The sequence below is a fragment of the Solenopsis invicta genome, chromosome 15, assembly GCF_016802725.1.
Source record: "Solenopsis invicta isolate M01_SB chromosome 15, UNIL_Sinv_3.0, whole genome shotgun sequence".
Classification (NCBI taxonomy): Eukaryota; Metazoa; Arthropoda; class Insecta; order Hymenoptera; family Formicidae; genus Solenopsis; species Solenopsis invicta.
Window position 1 is genome coordinate 8683421 of NC_052678.1, and position 18626 is coordinate 8702046.

Genomic DNA, 18626 nt, shown 5'->3' on the forward strand with positions numbered 1-18626 from the left:
ATATTCAAAAAAATAAAATTGTGACTCAAAATTTGTAATAAATACTACCAAACTTATTTTTGTGTATAACGTATAGAACATAAAACAATATCCGTTATATCGGACTGACGAAATTAAAACACGAGACTAGAAGAGCCTGCGTCAGTCATAACGATTCTTGGTGCCGAATAATAATGAGTAATGAATAATAATTGAGTTGGAAATTGTAAAAATTAAAAATTAAAAAAATTATTATTTGGCACCTAAAATATGACTGACATAAACCTTCTAGTCTCGTGTACAGAACACACGAGTATACCATAAAAATGGTAAAAAAGAGCATTTAATTAGAGTTTCGAGAGCAGAACGAGGGACTCGTTAATTAAAATTTTTTATCCTTACTCAGTTATTCTTTTTACATCGACTTTTGGACGACACTTGATCCATTGTTTGTAAAAATCTTCAAAGATACGTGACAGTCGTCATATGAATATTAAGATTACAAATCTATGCGATTCATTTACGACACTTGGAATTAGTCATTGAGACAGGTTCTTCGTGATATGAAATGACTCACTGACAGGCGATGAATCACCGCGAGTCGCGTACGTATTTGATATCTAAGCCTTTCTTATCAGTCGCATGACCCAAATTCGCGAAGGCGTCTCGCGATTCTATTCCGCTTACCGGGCGCGAATCGGAGCATTTGAGAAACGTTCGCGAAACACGTTATCCCTTCCACAAAAGACTGATTGAAGAGATAAGAAAAAAAGAAAAATATGATCCTCGGGAAAACGTCACGTCTCACTCGAAGATGCGATCGGTATGTCATCCACACTCGATTAACGATCCCGGCGCGGACGACGACGACAACGGCGAGAAGCGATAGTGTAACTTCTTGAACAAAGGAAAAGGGAAACGTGCGAGAGTTCAACCACCACTATCATCACTACCACCACCGGCACCAGCACTATTCTAGAAGGATGTATTCCCCCAAGAGGCCTCGGCACGTGGTCGAATTTTGTGCAGCAAACAGTAACCTTTGTTCCTTTGAAAGTTTCTTAAAGCTGAAGGAACAGCATCCCTGTCCGCGGAACAAAGAATGCGCCGTTGAGGTCGCAGGCAATCAATAGAATCTATGACAAAATTTATATTCGCGGTTCTTTGCCAACTTTGAATCGAACACAACGCAGACATCGAAGACATCGCAGTGATTTTATTAGGCTACCATGAACATAAAATGCGCCCCCCCCCCTCGCCTGACGCGATTATTTATATGATAACATGAAAATGTTAAAATAAAAATTGCCGAGTCACTGCGAAGCGAGATATCGCGTTAAAGAGACGCAATCGGGACGTTATGTAAAATTAATTCACCAAAGAAGAGACCAGATGTCCTGTGCCATTATTTTAATCGGGGGTAATATTCTCGTGGAAGATTCTATCCTGGAAAGAGCGAGGTTGCTTTTCCAGAGTCAATTTTCTTCCGTGGCAGCGCCGCCATTTTAACGAGCGACTCGACGAATAATGCAAAGTACACACTGAAATAGCCCCCTACCTCCTTCTCCCTCTGTTGTCTTTACTCCCGCTCTTATCTCCGTCGCGGATTCGTCTCAGCGCGAGTTTCAGCGGAGATTTTTGCAAAGCGCGGCGATATACGGATTTAATGGACGAAGTGAAAATTGATTTCTCTCAAGTGGCCGGGACGACGGACGCTCGCGTGTGTTTCATTGCTCCAGGCGAATTACACAAGGGCCAGATAGAAACTCGGGTGCCCGAATAAAACCCCCGAAAATAGCCGGCTGCCGCTCGGTGGACAAATGGCACGGGCGAGAGCGGGAATGTCTCCCCGCTAACGTCTTCGCCATCGCGAAACGAGGTCAGCCCGAATATCGTCGTCGTCGGCGGCGACGACGACGACGACGACGACGACGACGACGACAACGTTCTTCAAAGACTATTCGTTTCTCTAACGAGAAACGTCGAGATTTCATTAAGTATCTCGATTGGACCGCTCGACACCGCGGCATTTCATCTAACAGCGCGCCTTTTCATCTACTCTTAACGAAAGCATGTGGAGCCTCTCTCACATATTCTACGTGAGATAAATAAACACTTGAAAATTATTAATTAATTCAATTAATTAATTTCAATAATGGAATAATTTTTTTCCTCTATCCTTCTGTGTTTTTAGATACGCCTTAATAAAAATGATTAGTATTATATACAAAAAAAATGTTGGTTTACTGCAGAATCTATACGTGTTCCTGCTTGTGTGTATCAAATAAGAAAATTTCTATAGTTTCAATAAAAAATTCTTTAAACTATAAAAAGATATGCTAATATTTAAGCTCAGTTAGACACCAATGAGACATTCTCCGTTTTATGATAAACTTGTAGCGTAATTTCTATTTGCTGTTTGCTTACGTTGTCAGATATGCACAGCGGCAAGAAGAAAATGAAAACGTTACAAAGTCGACGCGCTCTGTTGCGAACGCGCGCGCGCGCGCGCGCCCGGGGATCAATCTCGGCGATGTCGCGGCTTTCCGGCCCCGGAGGAGCAGCATCACGAATGCGATACACGCCTGACGTTGCACAGAGAGAAGAGAAACGGTGAAAGGGCAGGAGGGAAAAAGAGAAGGATCGTTCTTCTTGAAATAGTCACGGATCGCAAGAGTTGGTTTCTCACGCAGCACCACATATTTGCGAGCGCGGTGCGCATAGGAATGCAGAATTTCTTTTTCCCGGAGAGAGAAGTGACCTTCGCTTTTTTACTTTACGACCTTGCCGCGTGGGATTCGGTAACCGAATTCACGGGAGTCGCCTCTCGTCGAGCTTGACAAAATCGGGGAGGGAAGGGGGAGGCAAAAAATGCATTTCGAGGTGGAAAATGCATTTGCGTCTTGATTTTTAGCTTAATCAAGAGAAGGATGTGCCTCTTTAACGGAATGTTAATTTTGTAAAGAGACGACTTGTGCGCAGGTACACTATAACTTATGTCTACAAACTGCATAATGAGAATTCTTTATGTGGGATACGAAGTACGTAAAATATGGGAAATCATAAAATTCCGTGTTGTGCTGCAAGTAGTGCTGCTCATGTGAATCCGAATTATCTTATAATACGGCGGTGATCCGCATAAAAATGAACGATTACATTCTTCCCATGTAAATCGAGTTTCAAATTATTTTAAGACGACGTGATACGGCGCCCGTAAACCGGCAGAACGTTTTATTTTCCCCTGGATAAAGTCTTCTCGCTCTCGCAAGAATGAACAGCGAGTCTGACTTTCCAATGCCAATTTAGACAAACCAAACAACGCTGCGCATTTCGCAAAAGAGAAAAAAAAATGTGAGAGTAATAAAACATTTGTGCAAATAAAAGTGCTACGATATCAAATTAGTATTATGCTTCTGGAGCTTGAAAGGTACGTTTATTGCCAGTAGCAAGACAACGTTATTCTCGTCGTAACTGAGTCGAGTTTTGGATCTGCAAGCTCGGGGCTTCGCCGCGAGAACAACGAACGGGCCGTAGAGAGCAGCAAAGTTTCGCCATTTCTCCGCAGGAAAATAGCGAATATAAGAGCCCAAGATGAAAGTTGTCGGTCTACTCGCTCCTGATTTTACGAGGCTGCTTTTTCGCGGCCGGACGGATGCGGGGATGTTTTTGTGGCGCTCGTAAAATTCAAGATACAGGGACACGCTTAAACGGTGTCAACCCCGCTACGTCCGTCGCGTCCCGTCCGAGGGACGACAGGAGCCATCCTCGAAATTTGCTCGAATCTCGGCGAATAAATCGACGGAGAGACGATTTTCCGTCAATCGCGGTAATCGCGATCTCTGCATTCCGGTTTTAAGTGAATTCTGAAGCTCGGTTGACTTGGCACGAGATTTAAGTAATGCAAAATTTTGCGAACATAAAAATTCACGAATGTAGGAAGAATGGAAAGAGGAGAAGGATACGCTGTCGATTTAGTCAACGAAGGAATGAAAGCCGGAAACGGCGGCACGAAAGAACATAAAAACGTTACGATCCGCCGAGACGAAGGAAAGAAATCCACCTCGCGATTCTACGAGATCAACTTCACCGTTCTCTCGATCGATCTCGCGCGGAATTAGAGAACCTGGCACTCCCACGACGCTCACAGCTAACTAATTGGCTGAATTTCTTATGGCAAAAGCAGCAACGAATGTTCATAAAAAAAAGTCTCAATAAAACAGCTAACCCTTTATTAAGCATTTCTGAAAAAAAGGACGGGTATTTCTTAATTTTCGGTACGGCCGAAAAGTTAAAAGACCGGATCGTATCAACTATCTGCGTTAAATAAGCTCGGCTTAGCAATTAGCTCGAAACTGGGCTGCCTGTAATGCCGGACCTGGATCCTCGCTGGCCAGGATCGATACTCGGAAACGCTCCGGATACATTCTTAGGAAAGGCAAAGTCCCTACGGCTTGGGACGATTTTACGATTAGGACTGGGGCGCTGCGGGAACGTTTCGGAAAGGGATCATCCTCCCTCCTCCGAACCACTCATAACATCTCCTTTCTGTCTCTACTCCCCTGCACGTAACTACCGTCTCTCTCGGTTTTACGAGCGCGCCAAATTTTACAAACGACCGGGGGGGATTATCGTGATTTTCCTTGGACGTCTAGTGTCGGCCTCGCCGATGATCGCGTCGTCTCAGGCGATGGAATAGAACAGAAAAAGAAGCTACAGCAGGCGAAAAGGGACAGAGGGAACGGCGGTTCAACGGAAGACAAAGTTGCCGAAGGATGCTTTTAAAAATTTTACGAGCAGCGCATCTCCAAAAGGTAAAAAAAAAAGAAAGAGAAGTCGCACGAGGGATAGGGAGAGAGGGCAAAGAGAGCACCTCGGTTAAATCTGGGCTTGCTTGGGAACAACGCTACTTTGTGCCACGGAGAAGAATGGGGAGAAGATTGTATCGTGTCCGAAAGAATGACGAGCGGTCTAAGATGGAGGAGTCATTTTCGTCCTCCCCAAGAGTGGATGATTAAATGACGCCACGTTGTAGTCTAACGTGCAATTTGGAGGAGGCTTCATTATGGCGCGTTTAAGGAGGGGAAAAGCCTAGTGCAACCTGTATCAAATGCTTCAGAATTTCGTGAGCATAGGGAATATTTGCGAAAGGATTCGGAACCAACTGGTACCAGACCGGCATATGGAATATGTACACGGCATGTAAACTTATAAATAGAATTTTATCTCGAGCTCTATCGCGAAATACAAATGCCGACGAAAATAAGCTCAAATAAAACCGCGCGGATAAAAATAAAATAATGAGAAAAATAAACATTGAATTAAATTAGTCGAATTGGAATTGCAGCTCGCTTCTGCGAGAATATCTTCCTTTCCGCAAGCTCTTTTTCTTGGCTCCACCTTCAGAGATCCCTTTTCATCCCCATTTTTTCAACCCACGCCCGCGTTACCTCGCACCCGGGCCATTGTTACCGTTTTTATTGAGCCCGTTTCTTCCCTACAAGCCATCTGCATGCATCGCTGCTTTATCAAAGGATCGTTTCGACGGCAACGACGACGACGACGACGACGACGACGACGACGGCGATGGCAGCCTCTGAAGTTGGAAGGAAAAACCTGCGTTGCTCCTCCCTGGCCACGGTATGGATTTTCCTTGTATTTTTCGTATTGACTCGCCATGAGGGAGGAAAGAGGCGTTCGTTCTCGTTGATTTTCGAAGAGAGAAAGAGAGAGAGAGAGAGAGAGAGAAAGAGAGAGCAGACGAAAAAGCGAGCAGAGAGGATGTATCCGCGACAAGGGAAGATTTCGCCCCTTCGTTGCACCGTTCTCATCCTTTCTTTCGATCCCGTAAAACATACTGGTGAAATAAAACGGCCTTGCGCCGGCGTCGCGTGTATGATTTAGATGCGATATAATTCTTCCTCCCGGTTCGACGACTTCGTTCTCCTACGATTTCTCCACGGCGTTTCTCAACCCCTGCGTCCTCCACCTTTCTCGCCCACCGACGCTTCATACTTCCCCTTCGCATCGTCACACGAACGAGGGATGAACCTGCTGTAGGCCGAAGGAACATACGACGAGTTCCTAAAGAGGGAGCGAAAGGGAGAGACGGAGAAGAGGAGTGGCGGAGATTCACGATGAAACTTTTTCTTCCGCGGGTTTTGCGGGAAAAACACGGTAACCCAGTGACACGCGAGGAAGGAAGTGCGTTATTTAAAGAGGCTCGGGATATCTCCAAGTTCTCGCTGTCATTCTCTCGGTCTCTTTACAACTCTCGTTCGCGAGACACACAGACGCGACATACAGTTTGGTAATAGATCTCTCCTCCGACCTACTCGCTTATTCATAGTTATTCCTTAGAAAGTGAAAATAAAATATATGATATACCGCATTACGCATCTCTATATAAACGAGAGATCCTTAGAAATTGCACTTCCGCAATCTGTTCGCTTTAAATAAGAAACTACGTCTGCGAATAATGGACCTGATCCTTTCTTGTTTCGTACCGTTAAATTGTAATTTTACAGTGTCACATAATTGAGACGTGTCTCTTCGTTTGAATTGCAAAAAAGCTACCGACCGTTAAGTCGCGAGTATTTAGAAGAAGGGTGTACTTCGCATAACAAGTTAACTAAAATTTGATACGCCGAAGAAACTCATTCTATTAAGTTGCGCTGTAAACCGCGGCCGTTGTAAAAGGCGTCTGGCATTATCGAGCTAGAAAGGCGATGCAATATCTTTCAGACAACTCTCCGTAATAAAATAAAAAAAGGGAAAGAATGAAAAGAGAAAGAGAGGTCGTTTCCACCGATCGAGTTTTGCTCATCGGTAATGCCGCACGATCCTTTTTGCGCTTATTGCTGCGAGATTACGTCACGTCACTATAAATGTCCACCGTCTCAACGCAGGGAGTCGTAAAATTTCTCACTTCCGGTGAAAAACTCAACCATTGTACACATATAGCTGCGTACATATATAGTGACTCTATCGCGCTTGTGTGCATGCTGTTTCTTTGCCAATTCGTAAAACATTCTCCGCGACGCATCGAGCATTCATTTCTATATATATATTCTATATTCTATATTGAACCCGCTTTCTTCCGAATTCTCTCTATATTTCTGTCTCTCTCATAAGAATTATTTATTACATTCATTTTACGTTTAAATTTATTACTTCTCTCTACATTCACGAGTGCTCTGTATTAATTTTATTTATTAGATTTTCTTTATAATTGTTCAACTTTTTATTTATTAGTGAAGTAAGAAAGAACGGTAATAAAAGTCGCCAGTTTCTTTCGTCCTTGCAATAAAGTAGTCACGTAATAAGCACAAAGACAGAAAATAAATAAGTGCAATTTTCATATATTTTCTGATGACGCCGTTGCATTATGTAGAATAATAAATCGCACTCATTTGCGTTACGATTGTACGTATGTGCGCGTGCTAATCTATCGTTGTAGTGTAACGAGCGTGTTCGCAGGTCGTCCTGTATCAGATTATAGCCGCAACAGCACATTTCATGACCAATGTAGTAGTAGTGACGTCAATTATATCTGCGAAACAAGTAGATATAATTGAGTCGACAATAAAATGAGTACGTTTTCTAAAGCATACCGCAAGATATTTCGCTCGATGAATTTTATTTGAGTGAAATGAAGATTTTGTGAAGATTATAGAAAAGTTATATTATATGTCTAAATATATGCATGTAATTTCTATATTGCCGATAACTCTCTTTGAAGTTGCTCGCACAATTCGTAGACGGCAATTATTTTTCATTCGTTTAAATCGCGACGAATACGTTCCTCCTCGCGGATACTTCTTTTCTTTTTCAATCGATCGTTCTATGACACGCGCGCGATAAATGCAAATGCGAAACGCATGGCAAAGGTCCCGGATCCCTTTACGACCGCGGTAACATTACGCTATTATTAATCGAGTCGCGGCGACAAGTAATTTACATCTCTACGGGGGTCATAAAGCTTTATTAAGAATTACGGCGAGACGCGATGTTGGATCGCGGTTAGCGAAGACGCGTGTATAAGCACGACCGCGAAGTCGACTTTCCTCCGTACTTTCTATAGGGTATCCTTGATCGCTTCTTAATGTAACTTCTTTCATTAATCCTGAGCAGATTCTCGCCTACAAAATATGAATGTATCAATGTCTTCGAGTTCTAAACAATTCCAAACGTATAGATTCGTGATGAAAATATGAATGTGTACTCGGATCGTAAATAATAAAATTTATTCTTCGCTTAATCAGAATTTACTTTGATAAACTTTTTAATTCAAGGATCGACTGCAAAAGTATTTAAAAAGCAAATATAAAGAATGGTTCCCTCGATAAAATCTTCGACATTTTACATTGTTAAACCTTTAATATCAGAATCATAATAATCAATGAACATACCGCGTATAATTTTATCAAACGCGTATGCATCTTTAAGATTGGTTTGGCTTGAAGAGTTTTATTGCTAATCCATCGCTGAGTAAAGATACATTTATAGTTATTACGAATGCAACGTACTCTACAGTACGTATGTTACATATTTAGAAAAGCTGAAGGTATCGGGTATGCATGAGAAATATCCGAGACGAGAGAAAACGCGGAGATCTCCGGGGACACTGTGTACGCGTTCCATAAGCGAATACCGCCGACTCACCACCCACCGTTACTACTACCATCGCCGTAACTATCGTGATCACGGAGGTTGCTATAAATCACAGAGACGAGGAAGAGCCGTCGCGCGCCAAGGCACCGTGGCGGTCTCGCTGATCTCGCTAAAGGGGAAACCCTACGTCGAGATACGCGCCGCGTCGCGCCGCGAAACTGTGATATCTTACGTAGCAACTCGCAAAATCGATACCATCCGTGCCTGCGTGCTCGTTCTCTCCGTCTATCTCGTTTTCTTTCGGGCCATCCTCAAAGAGATCAAATTCGCGACAAACGTGTCATTTAGCGCGTTTCGTTACTGTGTCACGTATAGTCGCGTTCAATACTAAATGCAGACACATTCGATTCAAAGTTGCGTATTTTCAACGAAGATGAACGGTCGGATTCGTGACGAGATCGCTCGACGTTTCTCGAGTAGTACATCGCTATTAATTTGGAAACGCCGTTGCCGGGGAAGCTGCTGTCGCCAAGCCGTGAGCACAATACGCTCGCGAATTAATATGCGGGTCGCGTTGACGCGAGATGGGAATTTCGGATCGAATTCGGCGAACTCGCAGAGATACGGTTGTCCTTCCCGGACAACGGAAGGGTGAGTGCCTCCCGTACGCGCGACCGTATCGAGGAAACACTTCCGCCGCCAAGAGTATATCGATGAGGATTTAATTGAAACGGACAAAAAAGTGTGGTTCCTTTGTTCGTGGAGCTTATCCGCCGTCTTCCTCTCGCCGAAGAGCGCGATAGCTCTTTGTCCAGGATATAGCCGCTGGTACAAAGGGGAGGCCCGACCAGCTTTCTCCCCTCCCCCCCCCCTCTCGCCCCTTCTCTTTCTCTCTCCCTCTTCGAGGGGTGGCACGGCATGTTGGCGGTAAAGAGACAGCGGGGGGTGGAACCAGCGGGGAGGGGGAAACCACGCATGCTTGCTCTGGATGGTTCGCCGGCTGGGTGGTTTGGATGGTTGGGTTAGTCGACCCTTCCTCCTCCCTGCCGCCCCTCCTTGCACCACCGGGGTTCACCCCGCTCGCTCGGATCGATATGTCCCACTGAACCAACTGAGAGCGAGCCTCAGAGAACGCTGGCGGTTCACCCCCTGCCGTCAGCCACCCCCTTTCGCGCGCCACCCCGGGCCGCACAGACGTCGTGTCCTCCACTACTGAACGGGCGGCGACACCGCTTCCTCCTGCTCTCCTTAGCAACAAGCTACAGCTACGGATCTTCGCGCTTTCTGTTCGATCGGATTCTATCTTCATCGTCCTCAAATCACCCCCGAAGTAGACTGCATTTCCGTGGAAATATCAGGGCCGCGTAAATACCCATCTTTTCGCGGTTGCGAAATCGATAACCGTTCGGCTCTCGCCAATCGAATCATGAAAGGTATCGGCACTTCGGTATCGCAGTCGCGCGCGGATGACGTAAGATGCGCTCGTCCGGAAAATGCGAATAGCACTGGCGGAATCCTATTCCTCGATGGCACAATTCAATTTCGAACCATCGAAAATGGTCGCGAATTTAATTGTAAATATCCACACTGAGCGGAGAGCTGCTGCAGCCGCTGCTGCTGCTGCTGCTGCTCTGGATGGAACCCAGCATTTTGTCACACGGCATGTGTCTACACGGTAGAATAACTGCGCGTACCCGCGGATTTCGCCGTTTCCCGCAGAGGGTAGAAAACGAAAGAGAAAGAAGCGACAGAGGCGGAAAAGGGCAGTCGGTTGGTCGGAGCTAATGGGAGACGGCGGGATTGATTATCCATAAACACACGCGAGCAGCCGAACGGCAGCGGCGGTATCGCGCATCCATTGCACGTGAGAGAACAATGGCGGCTAATGGTTCCCGGAATCGTAATTAGCGTCAGTTAACCAGGACGACGAGTAACGAGACGAGTCGATTCTATGGGATTTCATTGTCGGGAATAATGAGCGCTTCGTAGTAACCGCGGTTGCGACCAACCGACGGACAGCTCGAAATATTGTACGCCGAATATTGGCCGAATGCCGGGATCGGGAACAGGCGGCGCGTTAATGAAATGCACACCGGGCTACGATTTATCGACAGATTATAGATCGTTTGCTCGCGCCCTTGTTACATCGGTTTCCGTCGCGCATTCGATATCGAATGACCCGGCGATTTCGTTACAATTCACGTTTTCAAAACTGGAGCCGCCGCCGCTGCCGCCTCTTCCTCCTCCTCCTCCTCCTCCTCCCTTGTTGGAGGATTCGGATCGTAATACCTCCGCAGTCAATTCGTATGCAATAAATGGCAATATATCGCATAGATGACAATCGCACAGAAAATACAATTCAACATTAAGTTCGAACGTGTCGATTTGATAAAGATTGATGTCCAGACGAGAGGGGAGAGACCCAATTTTATCCGAAGATAAAACACCCGTGGACGATGCATTACGCTCACCATACGTCAAATCGGAAAACATTGCTAGAAAGTTTCCGTCGCCGGCTTCTTCCCTAAGAGTTGGACGATATTTCCTACGTGTCTGCCAAAGAAATTTCCGACTTGCTAGGGACGCGGCTGCCGTTGACGACCGCGAGCGGGCGACTTCGAGCGAGAACTTTCGTCATTTTGAAAAGGGTTCGATACGCGCGAGTCGTCGTCTCGTACGTGATTTCGTTTTCGCCACCTCCGGTTGCGGGCGTCGTTCTCGTTAGGTGAGTTTTCCGCGAAGCTAATGTAACGTTTCCGATATTCCAATACGCGGTACGCTCGAAGGAACGCTGCTTGCATTTCGTATCGCGACGCAGCATTGTATGCATCCGCAAACCACGCTCAACTCGCGCTTTTCCGTCCAACAGCATTTAACGATATGGAATTTAATTTAGCAATTAATCATATGAACTGTGTTATACTTATGAAGTATATTATTATGTCACAACGTGATAATAATGAAACGATAATAGAGGGGAAGAGTAATAAATTAAATGTTATTTGACTTGTGCATACACAGAAGCAATAACAGAACTAATGTAATAATAACGTAATGAAAAATTGATAAAAGAACGTTGAATGTATAATATAATTGGATTGAGTTTGTGTTTCTACGTGAGACAAAATTGCTTTCTCTCAATTGTATTTTAGGTTAGCATTAGAGTTGTCGTACACAACTCAACTTATTTTTTATTATATTTCCCACTTCTTCTTTCTACATAAATGAATGTTGGAAATTGTAGCTTGATGTTTCAGACATGTACTACTGCAATGTTTTATCATTTATCAAATTAATTTATTGTAAGCTCAACTACTTAAATCGTATCATCTTTAAAAGTACTGAATATGTGAATTAAAATATCATACTTTTTATTAATCTTATTATCATAATTCAGTCTTATATCAATGTCATTTATTGTAATAAAATTTGTGGTGAATATGATTTAGAAAGTTTGAGAGATTTTATAAAAATATTGATTTAATTTCTATAATAATTGGAAATATGTATGTACAAAAGTAGAATTTTCTTTCATTGAAATATAAAAATTCAGCATAAAATTGCACGATTATATCATCAGCTAAATAAAGAAATCGGAAATTATTATGTTGCAAGTGCGCATAAAATGTAATCTGTTGAATTTTTATCTACATGACTCACTTCTTCACATTTATTTCACATTTTTGTCATTGCACGTTGCTTACTTGCTTATATCGAGTAAAAATATAAAATATTAATGAGGTACGAGTTTAAGTGACTGATATATATTCAACAACTCTCTCCTAATTTGAACCTCGTAGACTCGTTTTCGCGGTATCGTAACGCGAATGCCGTATGTCGCGAGGTCGCGATACATAATGAAGACTAATAGTGGCACTGTCGCAACCGCAAGTGTCGGGACACTTAATGTCACGCGAAAATGGGCCTTAACTGATGACTCGGAAACTCCGTACAGAGCATTTGTGCCTCTATTCATTACGCTAAAGCTGCTTGTCTTTGGTTTTCTGCGAACTGTTTCATCTCGAAAGCCCTGTACGCGATCGTGTCAGACATTTATTCGATCAACACGTTAATAATTAATAATGCTCAGCGTACTTCGGGAAAGAGATAGATTTTACTTTCTCTGTTAGATCTGCTTCTCGTTGATTCGAAGATTGCGGCTCGCGTTCGAAGTTCGTCGGTCGACAGATAACGACGAAAATTGCAAACTCAGGAAAACTAACAAGCTCGAATTAAATTATGCATTCGTACGGTCAGTTAATGCTAGTAATCGTTGCATAACGTATTTCAGAAACGAGAGAGTAAAAGCCCTCGCTCGAGCGGAAATTTCGTCTGAGGCTCGCTCACAATTAGCGTCGATAAATTTAATGAAGAAGACCGCAAAGTCGGAAGAAACGGCGAGCTCACCGATCGATTTATACATTCCCGCGGCCAGTGGGTTAATTGCGTTCCCCCGGTAGCGTGACTGCTCGCGTTCCCGGACAAAGCGGACGGCCCGAGCGAATCGCTCGCTATCGGTTCTCTCGAACGGTTGGCAAGTGGTGGGCAAGACGGGCGAGAAACACGCACATGCACGTGCGTGCGTCATCGCGAGATATCGGCGTGCCGCCGAACTGTCTGTCAGGCAAAGTTGATGGCGCGCTCGCGCAAGCGCGCGCGTGCGCGAGTTCTATCTACGCGCGCCGAGACGGCTGTAATACGCGCGGTGCGTCCGCTCACGTGTCCGTGCACGCGAGCCCGATAGAGCGCGAGAAATTCTAGAGAGAGAGAGAGAGCGAGAGAGGGAGAAGGTGGTGGGTGGCGGGTGGCGGAGAGAGAACGCGGGGAAAATCGCGGAACGATAGAAAAGAGAGACAAGGGGCAGGCGGAGAGGGAGACGAGACGGCGATTAGGTCGCGGTGTGGCTTGTAACGTCCCGCATCATCGCTATACATAGATCGAAACGCACTTGTCACGAGGCTCGCGCTCCGAAATTAGATACGTTACGACACGCGCAAGCGTTGCACTTTTTTCCCTCTTTTGCCCTCTTTTTTTCTCGCGTGTGTGTGTGTGTGTGTGTGTGCGTGTTTCTTCATTCTCTCGGGATTTACTTTACATACCCGACTGCGAATCAACCGTCATCGGTGATTATGCGACCCGCACGGCGTACTGAAACGTTTATTTATGTAACATTCTAAAAACGATCAGCAAGAAAATAATATGTATAAATAAATAATATGTTAATTAATAACACGACAGATAACTAGTTGTCAAGTGTTGGAAGAACAAGTTAATCACTTTTTTTTTGCGACAGCTGTAATATAACATTACGCGTCTTCATATAATGATATGAATGTCCGTTAGGTGTACTCTGAAAAAAAGTTTGATAACAGCTATCGGATGCTAAGTAAAATATTTACCGACTGAATATTCGGTTAACATAAACAAAAAATTAATTTATTTTCCTAAATATTTAGTAAGTGTTATGCCAAACGTAATATAACCAACTGTTTGGCAATGCTTATTAAATATTTACAAAAGTAAAATTATTTTTGGTTATCAAATAAATATTTATTTGGCATTATGTCTATCAATATTTGCTAACTATTTGGAGCTGGAAACTTTCCTTCAATGTATGGAGAGAGAGAGAGAGAGAGAGAGAGAGAGGGGGGGGGAGGAAGATGTACGAGTTTGCTTTTTAATGCAAAGTCCTGATGCTTTAATGATTCGACCTGTATAAAGCTTAATACACAATAAAAAGCACAGAAAATAGAAGCAGTTCAGTATGTTGAATAAGGAAAATATTTCGAGTGTTTTCCATTCAACGTATTCAATTATTCCTTTTCCCCCTTTTTTTTTTATTATTCTTTATTCCGTGTCTGGGACTTTAGAGATGTCCGTGGTGGCGTGGTGACGAACGCGTTACAGTATAAATCCCATTAACATCGCGTCTCGTTACGTCAGGCGCGCGCGCGGTAAACGCAACGTGGCCGACTATACGCGCGATTACGCGCGCGATCGTATAATTGTGACGTGAGCGTACACGCTAAATTTCGCACCGCGGCAGCGTGTAAGGAGGGAAAGAGAGGAGGCTAGCCGGGGGGGACCACCACGTGCATCGGGTCTGCCTCGTATAATTGCGAAAATATCGGCGAAATGGGCTTTCGGTGTAACGCGCGCTCGTTAATCGCGCCGGCGGTGCTCGTCCGCGGTGATCCACGATGTATTTTTCGACTCGCATTTACGGGCGTCGCATTCCCCGTGCTCCACTGTACCTTCCGCGCGTTTTCCGTGCCCCACGATTAGCGCGATAAAATGTATTTTACCGCCGATCAATTCCCGGGATCGCGCGCTGTCCCGATTAAACGAAATACGCCCGGAGGAGAATTGTCCTGTCGTGCACGCGCGGCGTGCAAGGCCGGCGGTTACATTACGTGACGATGCGCGGGAGGGTGGCGGAGGTGGAGGCGGTTTCACGTGTGGGTCGACGCGAATCACTCGCAAAAACGTACGCGGAATAATTGAATTCGCTCGTTCGGTGAAAACGACGTTGTGTCCCACGAAAGAAAAGCGCGATCTCTCTGTCGATCTCGCTGTCGCGCGCGTATCCAGCATCCAGTAGATCGGATATGTTTGAAAAAGGGGAATTCAATATTTTTATAGTTGTTCAAGTTCGCCACGACGACTTTATTGCCAATCGGAGACTCTGTGTATCGTCTCGAGGGAGAAACTCGCGCGCGGCGTGGCGCGGCGTGGCGCGGCGTGGCGCGGCATCGACTCGAAGAGAGTGCAGGGAAGGAAATTCACTCGGAGAAGTGGATCCTCCATAACTCCTCTCCGAGCAACATCGAATAAGTTTCTTCGATATTATTGCCGTGCACGAGCGCGGAAAGGCTCCCCAGCCTTTCTGTATCCCATCATTTGGAATATGAAACGTCCCGCATGCCGCGTGCCGGAATTTACGAGCTAACTTTATAGAGTGGCGTGCCCGTTAACTTGACGTGTATCACGGACGCGTCTCATCGTCGTAGTAGTCACGCGTGCGTTTCGTTATTAACTCTTTCCAGTCCACTAGTACCATATGGCACTAGTTGGCACCCGTAGACGACACGCAGTTTATTTTCGGCAATAAATTTGCTTACGCGGACGGACGACCGCGGCCGTGAGCGCGGCGAGAGATGTTCGTTTCGTGCGAGCTAACATATACTCCCATCTCCAGCGTCATTATCACCGATAATGCGTTGTAACGCCTGTTTCACCGAGCATCTCGTTTGCCACTAATCAATCGCAACAGCTACCATCCTTCTTTTTCTACCATTCGAACACGTGTTTCTTATTAAGCGCGCGCCTGAATATGCAACGTAACGCACAGGTCACGATGTGAAATTGACGAGTTATTATTATCATCCGTGATATTTATCACGTCTGATGAAATATCTTCTCCTCGTTATGTATGCAGAATGCTAAAAGTATTTTATACAAAACGAAAATCAACATACGCGCGCGCGGCAAAACGATGAGGTGAAATTGATTCGCCGCTTTATGATATTCGCAGAATATGAATATCAGCTTTAGATATTCAAGCTGGAAATTCAAAGAACGTTAGGAAGAAAATTGAGAACAAAATTCTATATAGTACGACGTTCGCTCTTGCTTTTGCCATGGGCTTTTCATCTAACCGCGAAAACCTGTAGCCATCATGGTGATGGACGTATGCGGGCTCTCTCTACTAAAACTCTATATATATTCTTTATAATTTATTTCCTTCTTACGGTTTACGGTTCGTCCTACGTTCTTCGACGTTCGTGTCTTTCGTCGCTCCCGCGTCACGCTCGCCGATCCTTTTGTCTTCTTTCCGTTTGTCATGTCATCGGTCTTCTGTCTCTCGGACGTTTTCAATGTCATTCATCAAACGTGCTGAATCGTAACAATTCGACGTCCGCGGAAGTGCGTATTTCCGGGGGGAAACGTGTATTATATAGGGCGAGACGTACAATTACCCGACACCCTTACAACTTTTCATACGTAACTGTATGCGTGCAATTTACGATACAGCGCTACAGTAGCGCGCGGAGTGTGCAGGATCAATAAAAGTCTTACGATATCGCAAGAGCGTCGTATGACTTCGCGCCTCTCATTCACTCGTTCATTCATTCGGTAAAAGATCGTTTATGGCTCGATCACTCTGATGATTCAGCGACATTTCGACATTTCTCGCTTACGGTATCAATAAAATGTAACAACGCTTCCACGCTCTTCCCGCTCTAAAACAGTATACCGCTTTATTTCCTTTTTTTTTCCCCTCCTTTGTCTTCTCGTGTTCCAGCAAAGCTCTTTGAACTACGGGCGGATTCTCCGTTCGCGTTCAAAGAAAAGTGCCCGTTGCACTTGGCGAAAAAGCATCGCGGCGATTTTCAGGAAATATCTTTGTCGTGGCAGGAAGGAGCTCTGAGAGAGCGAGCTTGCGGAGAGAACTTTTGCGGTTGCAGGCGTCGCTCCGCTATATTGTGTAATGACGGCTGCTTCATTACGCGAATGTGTTTGAGCGAAAGAAGTGCTCGCGTCTTTCATCTCGCCAAGGCTCGAGCTCGATTAAAGGTTTCATTCTTTCAATGGACGATGCACGCTGGAAAAAGCCAATCCTTAACTTTTAATTATCCGATACGCTCCTCCGTGGAGTATCAGTCATTAATTTAATAAAATTTAAAAAGTAACTGATAAAGAACGAGCTGAGAAAAATGGATAAATTTTGCAAGTAAAAACGATACGTTTTTTCTTCCTTTTGAGCTGTTAATCTTTAAAAAATTTTAATGTGTCAAAAAAGTATTTTTTAAAAAATTAAAAAAGATTACAATTTTTTGAAGGTCACAATCAGATTCAGCAGCACTGAAAAACTACAAAAAAAAACAATTTTTATTTATCTGATCCAGAAGCAAAAATCGACTCATCTTATCCATCATCCTTTTACTAAGAAATAACAATTGCGCGAGTCTGTGGGTCATATGTATGATAAAATATTTATCATGTACTGATAAAATATTTTATATTTTATCAATAATATTATGTTATATTTAGGACTATAAAATTATTCATGTAAGGTGTAAGGATAAATTGTGTAGAAAATATCCGGTATTTTTTGGGAATGGTATTACTCCGGAGATTAATATTGGAGAATCGAAAGACTACGTTTCTTGAAAGCGCTCTATTGATAAAAAGGTGTTCACCCCTGACCCTTTAATCGCCGTAACGGCGTAGCGGAGTGAAAGGACGTATTTTACGAGGACTTAAAGCAAACTCGGATCCGATCGTTGAGCACCTTTTCACGAATCGTTCCCGCGATCGGAATCGAATGTCGAACGATCTCTCATCGACAATACATGCTGTTCCAACAAGCTTTACTATTTTATTATGGGACAGGGAAGAGGAGCCACGTTATGCTCACGCAATGATAGGGGGCAAGTGAAGGTAGAGGAGGAAATCATGGTTAAAACGGAAAGGGAAAAAAAAGTCGATGGGGAGCGTAATCTCTCTCTCTCTCGCTCTTTCTCTCCCGTGTATTTCAACCCGCGACACTAAAAGCAGTGGTTTCGCGCCCGGAAAACCCACACTTTTTGGCCCCGGGCCAAGGAGCCCGTGTATATATAGCGGACATACCACTCCAGATATCCTAACCCAGTAAACTCGAGCGTACGTTAAAACAATACGGCACACGCGATGACGTTGCGGATCGCTCGCTCGCTCGTTCGCTCGCTCGGAAACGTGGCCGCATGCTGTGTGTAACGGACACGTAGCGATAAAAGTATCTGCCACCTGCGCGTTTGCAGGTATTCAATCGACCTCCTACACAGCGGACACGCTTTAAACTGTTATTTTGAAAGACGCTAAAATGACAGTGGATACAGCGTGCGCTTCGCAAAGGAAAGGTTTGCTGGGTGAAACAATTGATTTTGTAATTGTTTAATTTAGAGAAGAGCTGCTGAACATTTTATTAACAATTGAGTTATTTTTAATTACATTTCCCGTTTGATATTGTATGCAAATGAATGGAAATTGTAACT

General features: G+C 44.4%; 1 protein-coding gene and 1 long non-coding RNA gene across 8 annotated transcripts in view; both read right to left on the reverse strand.

The window, feature by feature from the left end:
- LOC105197151 (growth factor receptor-bound protein 14) overlaps window positions 1-18626 on the reverse strand; it is a 273307-nt gene that overhangs the window by 82980 nt on the left and 171701 nt on the right. The window lies entirely within an intron of this gene.
- Window positions 709-18626, reverse strand: part of LOC120359684 — a 32122-nt gene continuing 14204 nt past the window's right edge. Inside the window, exon 2 of the long non-coding RNA XR_005576442.1 lies at window positions 709-7528. This is a non-coding gene — a long non-coding RNA (uncharacterized LOC120359684). The remainder of the gene's footprint in view (window positions 7529-18626) is intronic.